Source organism: Mixophyes fleayi, chromosome 4 (genome assembly GCF_038048845.1).
Source record: "Mixophyes fleayi isolate aMixFle1 chromosome 4, aMixFle1.hap1, whole genome shotgun sequence".
Classification (NCBI taxonomy): Eukaryota; Metazoa; Chordata; class Amphibia; order Anura; family Limnodynastidae; genus Mixophyes; species Mixophyes fleayi.
Genome location: NC_134405.1, coordinates 111,879,394 through 111,894,276, shown reverse-complemented (window position 1 = coordinate 111,894,276; position 14,883 = coordinate 111,879,394). Strand labels below are relative to the sequence as shown.

General features: G+C 36.9%; 1 pseudogene; it reads right to left on the bottom strand.

The window, feature by feature from the left end:
• Positions 1 to 12,508: 12,508 nt before the first annotated feature.
• On the bottom strand, positions 12,509 to 12,626 carry LOC142155450 (5S ribosomal RNA; annotated as a pseudogene).
• Between the last annotated feature and the right edge of the window lie 2,257 nt (positions 12,627 to 14,883).

Below are 14,883 nucleotides of genomic sequence, written 5' to 3'. Positions count from 1 at the left end.
ACATCCTGAGACCATTCATGTGTGGGGTTGCTTCTCAGCCAAGGAAGTGGGGTCAATCCCAATTTTGCCTAAGAACACAGCCATGAATAAAGAATGGTACCAAATCATCCTCCAAGAGCAACTTCTCCAAACCATCCAAGAACAATTTGGTGACGAACAATGCCTTTTCCAGCATGATGGAGCACCTTGCCGTAATGCAAAAATGATAACTAAGTGGCTCGGGAATCAAAACATCAAAATTTGGGGTCCATGGCCAGGAAACTCCACAGACCTTAATCCCATTGAGGACTTGTGGTCAATCCTCAAGAGACAGGCATGGAAAAAAATACCCCCAAATTCTGACAAACTCCAAGCATTGATTAGGCAAGAATGAGCCGCCATCAGTCAGTATGTGGCCTAGAAGTTGATTGACAGCATGTCACTGCGAATTGCAGAGGTCTTTAAAAAGAATGGTCTACACTGCAAATATTGACTCTTTGCATAAACTTAATGTAATTACCAATAAAAGCCTTTGACACTTATGAAATGCTTGTAATTTTACTTCAGTATAACATAGCAACATCTGACAAAAAGGTGTAAATACACTGAAGCAGCAAACTTTGTGAAAACCAATATTTGTGTCATTCTCAAAACTTTTGCCCATGACTGTACAGGAGTATGACTTAATGAGCCTAATATGTGTTTGCCATTAAGTAAAGAAACCCCACACAATATATCTCCATGTGCCTGCAATATGCAGTCCTCTGGCTAATACTGTGTTCTCACTAAGATGATTCTTGCATATTTCACAGTATTTATCTTAATGTGGAACCTCTGAACTCTGCAGAGTTAGAAATATGTGGGACCAATTTATGCCCATAGAGCAAATAAATGTTTCCAAAATGTCCTAATCTTATGGTTTAATATTGTATATTTTTTGCAGGTGCAGCAGCTATTTCGCCCTGCACATATTATTAGAAAAAAATAGCGAAGAAGCCAACAAAATATTTACAGTTGAAAATACATTATTTTTTTTTTATGTTATACAAAAGTTTGTGATACAAAAGTTTGTTTTATTTAAAAAAAACCTTTGTGATGATTGAACATCATGTAACTCACTTACTATTGTGTTCATCGCCAAACGTATTACTCAGGTGAGCTTGTATTTGAATACGGGTGTACAGGCGTGTTTTAATAATGCAAGTTGTGTTCACATTGCGTTAGTGATTTATCCTAAACTAAACTAAAATTTATAAGAGACAGGGTTTGAGGGACAGTTGGTACTATGGGGTAGATTTACTAAGGATTCTGCTTCAACAATTACTATACTGGTTTTTGAGGCTGATGGCTAGATACGGTAGCTCAATCTGCATACTGTTTGAGTTATCTTGTCATTCAGAAGAGATGAGGTACGATTGATTTGTGAATTTTAAGGGCAATCATTATTTATTTATTAAGGGGGCAACATAATTTATAATTAACTTATGGGGCAAATTACATTTTTCATTATATTAAGTTGCAAAATAATAATATAATAATATACGTTTATGTTTGTATTCAGACTTATACATATCTGACACTTACCCCTCTCTACGCTTAGCAAGCGTACAGTAAGGGCATTTTGGGCACATTGCGTACAATGTAAAGATGGAAGCCGCCAAAGATACACCTATCAGGAGGAGTTTCTTTTGTGGATGGTGCAAGATCCGTGCTAATGATGATGCTAGAGTTTTGATTTGTATAGTTTTCTTTTCCAACAGCAATAAAAGCTAACAGGTATGCTCAGTGCTTTTTTTGTAAAAAAAAAGGTGCCGGAACTCACGTCTTATTAATCTTTTATGAAAAAAAATAAAAAATTATATATAAATATATATATATATATATATATATATACACACACACACATAAATTTACTCCCTTCCTTGCCCTTCACACACTTGACAATTGTAAAATAAAAATAATAACTCCTACCTCCTCCTGGTTGGCTGGCAAGGCTGCAGTCCAGATGACTGATGGAGTAAACGCAGGATATCTAGAGGGGAGGCCCCATATGTTAATTTAATAAAACAAACATAACAACTGGACATCACTCACCTGTTACACACTGACATGTCCCCTGCTGCGGCTGCCTACCAACTTTTCTCACATATGGCCGCTAGCTATTCTCACCCCTATTCTGCACCCTGGTTTTTTTGTGGCCCTCTCTTTCCACCTCCCTCCTTTTTCTGTAGCCCTCTTTCTGCTCCCCCTTTATTCTGTAGCCTTCTTTCTGCTCCCCCTTTATTCTGTAGCCTTCTTTCTGCTCCCCCTCTATTCTGTAGCCCTCTTTCTGCTCCCCCTCTATTCTGTAGCCTTCTTTCTACTCCCCCTTTATTCTGTAGCCTTCTTTCTGCTCCCCCTCTATTCTGTAGCCTTCTTTCTGCTCCCCCTTTATTCTGTAGCCTTCTTTCTGCTCCCCTTTTATTCTGTAGCCCTCTTCTACTTTCGCCCCTTCCCGCTTTCTGTAGTCAGTATTACTTACCTTCTTTGCATACTTCTTTTCACTCTTCTTAGTTCGATCGCTGCTCCTCCCGCTGCCCTGCTTCCGGACGACGGAAGCAGGACACACACACACAGATGCGGTGCTGCACTGTAGCAGCACCGCAGAGATAAAAAAAAAGTAAAAAAAAAGGTTTTAAAAAAAGGTGCCGGAACGCCGTTCCCAGCGTTCAATGGGAAAAAAAGCACTGGGTATGCTACTTCTACAGTTTTTTTACACGTCATTAAAAATATTGTCATTTGTAAATATTTGGCAGTATAGAATATTTTTGATTGTTGGCAAACCTACTTACTTCTATTACGGTGCATTAGTTATACATTTATATATCACAGTATGCCAAAATTGTGAGGAAAAATGGTGAATTGTTTTTTATTCCTTTATACATTTTTCATGACACACAGAAAATAGGAATCTTGTTTAGGTCAGTAAAATATATATAAATGATTGGATAGAAGATTGCTTAAAGAAACAACCTGAAATTAGATAAAATATCATGGTGAAATATAATTCTGCGACAGTAAGAAAATATATGTTTACACAGAACATAATACCCTGTGCCTAAAATTTGAAAGATGGATGCTTGCATTTGCATAATTTCCTTTTGCAACCGTGCACTTATAACAGTAGGAAACACCATCTTTCTCAATACGTACTATTTTCGAAAAACAGCAAACCAATTCCAGTTTCATAGTTCAAAGTAGTGGAGTATGGTGTTCTGAGTGTTTAACACTTATTTTATGACAGAAAGAAAATAGCCTCACCACGTGAATCATATCTGAAATACATCCCATGGCATATTATTTTTCAATTATTAGTTGAAGAGGTTATAGAATAACAACATTGCATACACTGTATCAGGCCTGTTTCCTTTTCTATAGACTAATGTATACAAAACACCTTATGGCTTCTTCACAAAAGGTCTTCTGTAGTTTTAAAACGAACAAACTATACTAAATAATTCTAGTAGCATTTTAATAGCAATTTAATAATTAAACTCAGCATTTGAAAAGCTAAGATTGTTTACTCAGCACTTTTGGAATCAAAGGGTATACACATGCAAGCCTTAGTGTTCTGTCCTCACTATATACTTCCCTTTGGTCTGAGTATAACCAAACATACAGCATAACCACTCCTACTTTAATAATCCAGTTTAGATGTGAATATCTGAAGAATGGTATTTATTTAAAGAATATGTGAGGTCAAGTGGTAAAACTGCAATGAAAACATGACATGACAGAAATCTTACCATCAATGCTGTGCTGAGGGAACAATATACTGCATCTCTGACTTAACATGTTAGATTTAAGATCCAGTCAGAACTAACTATGGAAGCCTGAGTGTTAAGTTAAGCTGATACTAGGCTGGCCATTAGATGGAGTTTACATAGAAATAAATGCATATGTAAAACAACAATGCTGAAGGCATAACTCTTAATTTATCAAGGAAATACAGTGCTTTAAATATTATAGATCATTGGTAGATCTACAGTTTTGAACCTGTGATATTACTCAATTTGCACAAGTGCACCTAGATTTCTAGCAACCTGTCCTCATTTGAGAAAAGTAGTTTGCACAATCAGAGGGGAGAAGTCAGACAGAGTGAAGTTGTTCCAAGCAAAGTAGTAACAGAGTAAGTATACAGGTATATAGTGCAAGTGAGACTTCATTTTGCAAAGCAAGATTATTGCAGACAGAGATTAGGGGGTAAATGTATCCAGCTGCCTTTTTTTAGCGATTTCAAATCACTGGAAATTGCCTAAGATAGGCACAAGTCCATGCTGCCACTTGTAGCGCCACAAGTTGTACTTTAAATTGTGTCCCCATCTGGATATGTTAAGTATTGCCACATCAGAAAAAAATATTATTGCCCCGGGTAATTAAAAAGTATGCCACTATAATAAATATATATATATATATATATATATATATATATATATATATATATATATATATAAAGGTTTCCCTTACATATAGTCATTAATGAAATTTGGGCCACTAATTTATTCATAAAATAATTTGGCCCCATAAGATAATAATAATTTTAGCCCCTCTAAACAAGAAATCATGATTACCCTGATAATTAAAATGTGTGTAGTGCCTCCGTTATGTTAACATTGGCCAGCAGTGGTAAGCTGCTGTGTTTGCTAATCTCACCTATCCAAAACAACGTGTTGATTCTGGCAATTTTCACAGCAATCTCGGGCAAGTCTGCAAAATTACAGCTTCAAACATATGGTGACTTGTATTCTGGTTACATCAATTTACTGGCAATATACTATCAATTTACTATCAATTTGCACTTTTATACATCGGCGGGTTCAAACTCACCCAAGAAAATCAATGAAAAGGCAAAGCACAGCTTGATAGATTTTACCCCAGGTCTTGTCCTAAATTTTTAATTAAAAATAATTTTTAATTACAAATATATTTATTTATAGTTTTCAAAAAAGGCAAAACAGTTCCCTTCCACAGTGCACTGTCTACAATAATAAAATGACAGAATGCTCCAATACCCAAATCCTCAACCAGTCCCAGTGCTAGAAAGCCCCACCATAACAATGAGACCACGAGCATAGGATCGGCCTACTATAGTGAGAACCTTGATTAACAAGGTTGGGACACCTGTGGTTAATTTATTAATCAAAGCTTTTTGCAAATTGCCAATATTTGGTGACTTTGCAGGGCAAATTTAAAACGGCAATGAAAAAAGGCAAAAATTGCCAGAGTAATATCATAATGTTGCAATATAAGAATATGGAAATATTTGTGCTCTTCAATTGTAATAATAAACATATATATTTTTATCTCTATTGAGTATTGTTTTTTACTTCTGTCTCAAGTACTCAAGTATTATGTCGCTGTGGAAGTAAGAAATTTGCATTCATAAAGTAGTTATTATGTTAACATGCTGTTATCACACAAAGCTCTGGAATTACAGCACATTAAGTAAATATTGCTAAAGGTTTAGCTATTTTTTTAATTAGTCCACTCCCCAAATCACTTGGCAATGTTGATCGAAAAATAATAACCAGAAATCAACTCGAAATGCATCTCTATAGATTCATTTATTTAGTTTATTTGCAGGATAAACAGTTACAGAACTGCAAGCGGTCAGAGGTACAGAAGTTGTTGAATACAAGGATCAGATAATGAGCCAGAGTGGATGGAAGCCAGACTGAACAGGACTGCAGGACTAACATGGCACTGGTACAATGAGATGATACAAGTAAAGGGTTGAAGCAACTGGGTACACTGGCAATGGTTGCAAATAATCTGTGCAGGTAACAGTACTGGAGTAGTTGAATAGCCTGTATAGGCAACCAAGCTGAGGAGAAAGCTTGAGCCACAGGAAACAAGACTGGTGTATCAGAGATATCACAGACATTGCTGGTGCAAGTAACAGAACTGAAGCAACAGGACATACAAATAATGCTGATACTGAGGATACACTGGTAACAGGATTGGAGGATATGAAATAAGAACAGGTATAATGAAGTTGTACAGGTATAATGAGGCTGCACAGATACAGAAGCACGGGGAAATACTGGCAATGATTGTAATAAAGCTGAGCGGGATTCAAGAAACTGGTTTGCACACAAATAATAGATGGTGTCAATAAGACAGGAGTAAAATGATTACCAGTTAATGGCAAGGATTAAGGGCCAAGACAGAAGTCACACGAATCCAAGGGATCAAATAGAGAGCAGAGTCTAGAAACATGCTAAGGGCAGGGGTTTCAGAAATCCACAAGGTCAAGCCAAGGTTGAGGTATCCAGGAAAATGAGGTAGGAAATTCAGCAGTAGATTCAAAAATGGCAGCACAAGTAACAAATAATGACTCGATAAAGCTCTGGTACAAAAGGCCCTCTGTTTAAAGGATAGCAATCAGGGACAAGTAGAGGCAGGTGGAAAGTAATGAGCACAGACTAACACAAAATTGTAACAAATACACACACACACACCTCACAAGAGTACCGCAATGCACTGCATTAATAGCCCCAATACAGTACATTAATATCCACATTACATTAATGTCCTCCCCACACACATATTACATTAATACCCCTAACCAAAACTCATAATATTAATACTCTCACACACATTCACACATTATATTAATGTCCTCCCCCAAACACAATGCATTAATACCCTTCACACAAGCACACAAACACACACACATTAAATTAATACCCACACACATCCTCTTCCATATCCTGCCCTGAGCCACTAATCTGCTATGTTAGACATAAAAAAATGGATTAAAAAAAAACATAAAAACCAAACAAACAGTCACTCGCACTGTATGTTCCTGGTGCCCCATAGCACATCTAGCATTCAAAGTTCATGGACCACCTGCTCCACTTGCGCTACACCACTCATGGTAACATTATAAATTTAAACGGCATTTAAACATCAGCTCAATTAGTTACCTATTATAAGGTCTTAGGGCTATATTTACTAAACTGATGGTTTCAAAAAAGTGGAGATGTTGCCTATAGCAACCAATCAGATTCTAGCTGTCATTTTGTAGAAAGTACTAATTAAATGAAGGCTAGAATCCGATTTGTTGCTATAGGCAACATCCCCACTCTTTCAAACCCGCAGCTTAGTAAATATACCTCTTAATGTGCTTTGTAAAACACAATGGATAACTGTCTCCCAAAAAAAGGATGTATCAAGACACAAATATAACATTTTCTTTATTTTTTCACTTGTACAAATTATGCTGTGTGACTCTTTTCTTATAGCCCTCTTAGAACCCAAAGTTTTAGCAGTTCAAATAAGTTTACTTTTATGATTAGAGACTGAAGCTAAGTTAAAGCATTACAATGCATTTGTTTTTAATATGATTTAGGATCAAATTAACCTAGCATCTTCAAAGAAAAGACTACCTCTTCAACCAAGTGATCACTTGTCCTCTAAAACTCCAGATGGTAGATTTACTAAACTGCGGGTTCGAAAAAGTGGAGATGTTGCTTATAGGAACCAATCAGATTCTAGTTATCATTTATTTAGTCCATTCTACAAAATGACAACTAGATTGGTTACTATAAGCAACATCTCCACTTTTTCATACCTGTAGTTTAGTAAATATACCCTGAGGGCTCTAAAATGTAAAATTTTAGAGTTTCATCTATCCAGGCTCCATATTAAATAAGCCGATGGTGTGCAAAAAACACTTTTGCTATTTTAGTTTAACAGCCCTGAACATATATTCACTAAATATACAAAATATACAAAATACCATATTATTTTTCAATGGCATTTCATCGACTAGAAGTCATAGCATCATAGAATGAATCATTCAATTAATTCTAGATCTATATAAATATTAAATTACTATACATATACAACATGAAAATAACACTCTGACTGTGGATAAAGGTTTTAAAATGTAATTTTAATATATTAAATAATGTAATTGAGAATATAATATTAGATCGTGATGAACAAATCCAGGCAAAGATGTTGAATGGTATAGAGGTCTTGAAAACTTAAGAAAGTGAGCTCAGAGATGTTCAAGAATCATGACAATGGTAATACTTTGTGTTGGTGTCTGCCTGGTAAATACAATATAGTAATGGGTGTTAGTTTGGAGTGAGCTTACAGGGTACACATTTACATTTTTTGTTACCCCTAGGACACTTTTTTATGCTTCTCTGTTATCGTCCCTCCTATACTCCATGATCAGCCCCTCTCCCCATTGCACTTTTAGATTATCAGTATGAAAAACCATATATGTCTGCTGTGCCCTTTTCATTTATGAAGTTCAGACAAGCCAAATGAGCAGAAAAAGAATACTGAGCATGTGCAGACTTTTCGTCTTGCATTCGCTGTTAATGCAACGGGAGGTTGTACCAGGAAGAGATAGCTTTTCGCATGGTGATAAGGTGAGTCAGAAGTTATCTGCAGAGGAGAACAGACTCACCAGGACAGCAAGTTTTCACTGGTGCTGTCCGGCGAGATCAGTATTATATATTGCAGTGAAACTCTATTTTTTACTGTCATGATAAACAGCTAAGAAAATTAGTGCTTTCCACCAATATGGAGCAATGATTAAAAGATAGGCCTATTTGAGTGTATCTAATAAATGATTGTATAAACTAAAGGGGTTAAATTTGTAAAATACACTAATGGTTTTATTTTGCACATTTAACACCCCACCCTTGTTCCCACCAAAATTCCACAAACTTATTATATGCTTTTCAACTCCTGAAAGTTGCTTGTTAACCCGTAGCAATCCATATTGTAATGGCTTAGATAAAATACTTGCTTCTGAGTGATGACTTACAAACACAATGTAAACAACATCATTTATCAAACAACCTAAACTCATGTGGAACATGAAACATAGAAAATGTTTGGAATGCAAATGACTGCTACTCAGTGCTATCAATGACACTCAACAAGTAGGAGCTCTTTAAAATATCAAAATACTTGTTATTATAGCAGCCAGCTCTGCCAATATTCCATAGAACGGCTACTTCACAATTCAAGTAGTCAGTTATTGACTTGTGGCAATCTATATCTGCATTAAAATGGTGAGTTTTGGATTAATGTGGAGCTAAAAGCCCAATTGAGACTATTTTCCTACGAGCCTGTCTCTGTAATTGCAGCATGAATTTCACCAACCACAAAGGGCAAAATGATTGTGATCATCCACACTAGTCAATAGAACATCGATTTTGCTGTTACAAGCTACAATTCACACAAAATATGGAAACCCATATTGCAAAAATAACATAAAAGGAGGGGTATTGTCATCCTCTTTAATATGCGGTTTTTGTTAAGGCAATATATTTTACTATGTGCTACTACAAATGCTTGTGAAGAGCTTACATTTGATATCTGAAATAATATTTTAAACCCCTTCCTGAAAATGGGTAACTAGCAATTAATACTTCCAAAAAGACTGATGCTATTTGAACTGATTCACTTCAGTCCTGCAAATGTTGAATACTAGGGCTAATGTCACATATTTTGAAGTACATGCTATTTGGATTTGCAACCTATTCTGTATGCATGTTGCTGTGAACTATCAACCCCCTGGGCCACAGAAACCATTTTATTAAACATTTCTTTGACTGGTTCTCTCATTTCTGATCTTCTAATATCCCCCCATAATTATGCGTGATTTCAAAATCTCCTTTGATGATCCACATTCTACTTGTTCCTGCAATGGACTGACTGTATTCATCGGATTGGCCTTATCAGCCACCATTACTTTAACCTATCTGCTGTCAAATTCTGACAAGTCTCCTCATACCCGCAGAAATCCTAACTCTGTTCAGTTTCAACAACTTTATATCTCTCTGAAACACCTTCTCTCCCCAATTTCTACATTCTACTCTCCTGATAAGGCAGTAGCACATTTTCACCAAACCCTAGCAACAGCCCTCTGTCAAGTGGCTCCAGATACTCTTTGCACTCCATGTAGATATCAAGGTCAGCCATGGCACACTAAAGAAACATGACATCTTTAAATACAAAGTAGAATGTCATTGGCATATATGTTGTAACACAAATTATTTAATTATATATACTGCTATCTATCACTCATATCAAAATGCTCTGGACACTGTCAAACAAACATACTTTCAATGCCTCATCTCTGCTCAGGCTTCTAACCCCTTTTTGAAACAATTAAATCCCTTCTCAATCCTCCATACCCAAAACCTTTGACTATTATCAGTGCCCATGAGTGTGCTTCCTACTTCAATGACAAGATTGATAAGATGTGACTTGAAATGGTATTCTCTTCCTTGACAAACAATCAGCTTAATTCCTTCCCTACACTCTCTGGAAACTTCTCATCATTTGAACCACAAATGAAGATGAAGTATCTACTCTCTTCTTATCTTACAACTATACTACTTGTCCTCTTGAACCTTTAGCCCCACAAATGAGTCGATTCCTGTCTCCTATGCTCATCCCAAGCTAAGCTGAAATCTGTAATATCTCCCTCTTTCTCTCTCTCTCTCTCTCTCTCTCTCTCTTTCTCTCTACTGGTACATTTTGGTCATTACTCAAGCACGTAATGATTACTCCTATTCTGAAAAAAAACTAAATTCTGACGCAAACTCTATTTCAAATAACTGTCCCATCTTTCAGCTCCCATACCCTCCTTCTTGAGAGTATTGCCTACACTAACCTCACACAACCTATTGGACCCTCTTCAGTCAGGATTTCGCTCCCAGCACTTCACAGAGACTGCACTGATCAATGATTGTCAAAGATTTGATCATAGCTAAATCTAAAGTCCATTACTCTCTTCTAATTCTCCTGGATCTCTCTGCTGCAATTGACACTGCTAAACACTCTCTTCCCATACAAACGCTCCAATTCCTAGGTCTTCAGAACACTGTCCTATCCTGGTTCTTATCCTACTCATTGAACCACTCTTTCAGTGCTTGTTTCTCTGGATACACCTCCACTCCACTTTATTTATCAGTTGGAGTACTAAAAAGCTCAGTCCTAGGCCCTCTTCTCTTCTCTATCTACACCACTTCTCTTTGAAAACTAATAAGCTCCTTTGAATTTTAGTATCATCTCTATGCAGAATATACATAAATGTATCTATCATCTCCAGATCTCTCACCATCTGTGTTGGCCCGCATTAATGACTGTCAGCCATTTCATGTTGAATATCCTCTTGCCAATTCAAACTCAATCTTTCAAAATCAGAGCTGATAGTATACCCATCAGCCCGGTGGTAGTCATTTCTACGGCACTGGAATAATATGGTATAGTATAAGCGCTCAAAATTGTCCTATGATTGAATAATAAATGAAATGTAATTTGATCAGGATAAGGAGAGAAGAAGGGTGGTTTTGTTTAAATGAACCAGGGGATGTAAAAACAACAGATATTTAATGCATTTCAATTACAAATAAAAGGATATCCACAGATAGTCCTTATAGTTATCTAACACTGTAATTCACTATCAATGAGAATGCCAGAAGGCCAAAATGCACAATTGTCAAATTTGAAGAACAGTGGAGGCTTCTAAAAGGAGCCTTATTAAAATGATATTTGTCCTTAATAAAGTCCAGACCAGGTGGCAGAAACAAGTTAGCGGGCAATGGGATCCAATTATGAACAGTCTTTGACCAACCTTATAAGGTATTCAGCATTGCAGTGGGAGTCCAATAAATCCTATGTGATGAAAAGATGCAGGGATCCCCGTTTAGTGAAAAACGCTTGCCGCGCTAAAGAAGCAGGTCCTCAGCGATGATGTGATGCCGATTCGTGGGAGAGAGAGACATTAGCGAATTTCCTCAGGGGAGATTGGTCATAGGTACTAAGCAATGCATTTATATAGCTGAGATTGATAGGCAGATTGGCATTAATCATAGCGGATTTGATATTGCTGGTAATCTATTTACAACTTATGACATTGATGCATGGCAGGTTAAATACATGGATTATATCACAAAGTGGTAATAAAAAAAGGGGGTACAAATAAGACACAATAAAATATGTGTATCTATGACATCCAGTTATCAGTAAAATGCTTCCTTAGCCTATGAAATAAATAATATGCCCTTATGTACATAAAAGGGGAAACCAAAAATGGAAGCAGATTTAATTGGTTGAATAACATAAAATTTAACACAAAATATCAATATTGTGTTGAATAATATTAAAAGGAAAACAATAGAGTATGATAAATAGTTAAACCAGGGTGACTAAAATGGTTTATCATTGGAATTTACTGAGGAAAAAAACGTGCAATCTAAGAGGTAAGTTATAATGTTAGGGACCTAGCTGGATCTAAATCATACCTGATGGCATCTGTTGGACCATAAATAACACTTGTATCCACACATGGGGGAGGGGTCTTATGTAATAACTTAAAAAAGACTGTAGCCCTTAAAAGGATTTCAAGGTGAGACTTCGAGATTGTATTGAACATAACATTACCAGAGATTCAAGGAATTTCCATTGCACCAGTCCACTCCAAACTGGGATAGCTATTCTCAAACATGTATACCTACTATACCAGATATTCCCAGGCGGTCTCCCATCTTGGTACTAATCTGGCACACTCTGCTTGGCTTCCAAGTTCAGCAGAGTTTGGGCATTACCAGAGTGTTTTGGTAGTAGCATACATGGAGATATCACCTAAGGGGGACTGGTGTGGCTTGAAATGGTAAGTTGAACATTGTAAACACAGATAGTGGTATGAAATACAAATAATAGTCATCCGAACAATAATATGAATATGAAATGAAAGCCAAATGGGAAACGTGGCATCTTCCTATTAAATAGTGAGGTCAAATTCAGCATTTAGTCCTCGCGGTATTAAACTATTGAGGAGGAGAATCATCTTAGACTCCTCCCTATTGATTATTTTTATGTTATTTCCTCCTCTCCAGTTCATTTGTACATGTTTTATGCCAATGAAACTCAAACCTTTGGGGTCACAGTTATGTTTTAATTTAAAATGTTAAGAGAGATGGTGTTTTTCAAAACCATTTTTGATGTTCCTAATATGCTCTCCTATTCTGATTTTAAGAGACCTGATTGTTCGCCCTACATATTGTTTGGAACAGGGACATTCCAATACATATATCACGTTTTTTGTATCACAGGTGATAGAATCCTTGATGTGAAACCTAGTTTTGTTGTACGTGGAATAGTATTCTGTGGTGCTGGTGGTAGACCTGTTGTTAAGACACTTACAATTGCTGCACCTACCACAGTAATAAAAACCAGATTTGTGGCTAATTTTGCTTAGCCAGTCATTTTTAGGATTATTGTTTTCTATATGATTTCTGACAAGAGTTTGTTTTAGATCTGGGGCTTTCCTGAACACAATTTTTGGGTGTTCAGGTAGAAGGGGTCCTACTATGTCATCTTGTTGTAAGATATGCCAATGTTATGTAATTATGTTCTTGAGCTGGTATGCTCCACTTGAATAATCAGAAATGAAATAGATCTGGTCTCGATTTGTTGGTGATATGGGAATGTTCATGGTCCTATATTGTAGTAAAGTACTACGGTCGTGTATTTTAGTTTATCAAAAGCATCAAGAATTAATTGAGTATCATACTTTTTTTCTTGAAAGTCTGATACCATTTTGTTACCTTGTTCTATGTAATCTTGTAAATATGTACAATTTCGTTGAATCCTCGTGAATTGACTGAATGGAATACCTTTTAACCACTGAGGATGATGGTGGCTGTCAGATAAAATATAGCTATTCACATCGACCTTTTTTTGTATGTTTTGGTGGCAATTTTACCATCTGAAATGAAAATTTCCAAGTCCAAAAATTCTACAGATACCTGACTATATTTTGCTGTGAAATGTAAACCATAGTGGTTCGTGTTTATTTGAGAAAGAAACTCAAGTAGAGCAGTTTCAGGACCATTCCAAATTATGATAAAATCGTCTATAAATCTTTTCCAGAGCACTAGATTTGCCTCCCAGCTATTTTGCCTCCCAGTATGGACTGGCCAAAGATCAGTGGGCACAATATTTAACCCCAGGTTTGCGAGGTAAAGCATTAGAGGCCTTTGCCGATCTTCCCCCTGAGATGGACGGAAATTATGAGGCAATCAAAAGTGCCCTGTTGCAACGTTTTAATATCACGCCAGAGGCGCATAGGAAGAAATTCCGAGATTTAAAACGCAGTGCCTCTGACACATATTCAGGACTCGTGGCCCAGCTGTGTACTTCCTTCAAACAGTGGATTGGAGGGTTACAGATCACCACCGTTGATGCTCTGCAAGATTTGATGATCCAAGAGCAGTTCCTTGCTTTGTGCCCAGCTGATGTGAAGGAATGGGTAGTGGATCGGGACCCTACATCAACTGTGGAAACAGCTAGACTTTTGGGAGGGTTGGGGCAAAGCCTGTTTTGGGAGACACCCGCCGGTGTTTTGTGTGCAACCAGGTGGGGCACATAAGTACCGCCTGTCCGGAAAAGAAGACCAGTGTTTTCCCCCTTTTATGTACATAAGGGCATATTATTTATTTCATAGGCTAAGGAAGCATTTTACTGATAACTGGATGTCATAGATACACATATTTTATTGTGTCTTATTTGTACCCCCTTTTTTTATTACCACTTTGTGATATAATCCATGTATTTAACCTGCCATGCATCAATGTCATAAGTTGTAAATAGATTACCAGCAATATCAAATCTGCTATGATTAATGCCAATCTGCCTATCAATCTCAGCTATATAAATGCATTGCTTAGTACCTATGACCAATCTCCCCTGAGGAAATTCGCTAATACGAATGAAACGCGTTGGGACACGCCCCTTTATTCTAACATCATCCCGGAAGTGGCGTGTGTTCCACAGTGGAATGCACGCCGTCTCTCTCCCGCGAATCGGCATCACATCATCGCT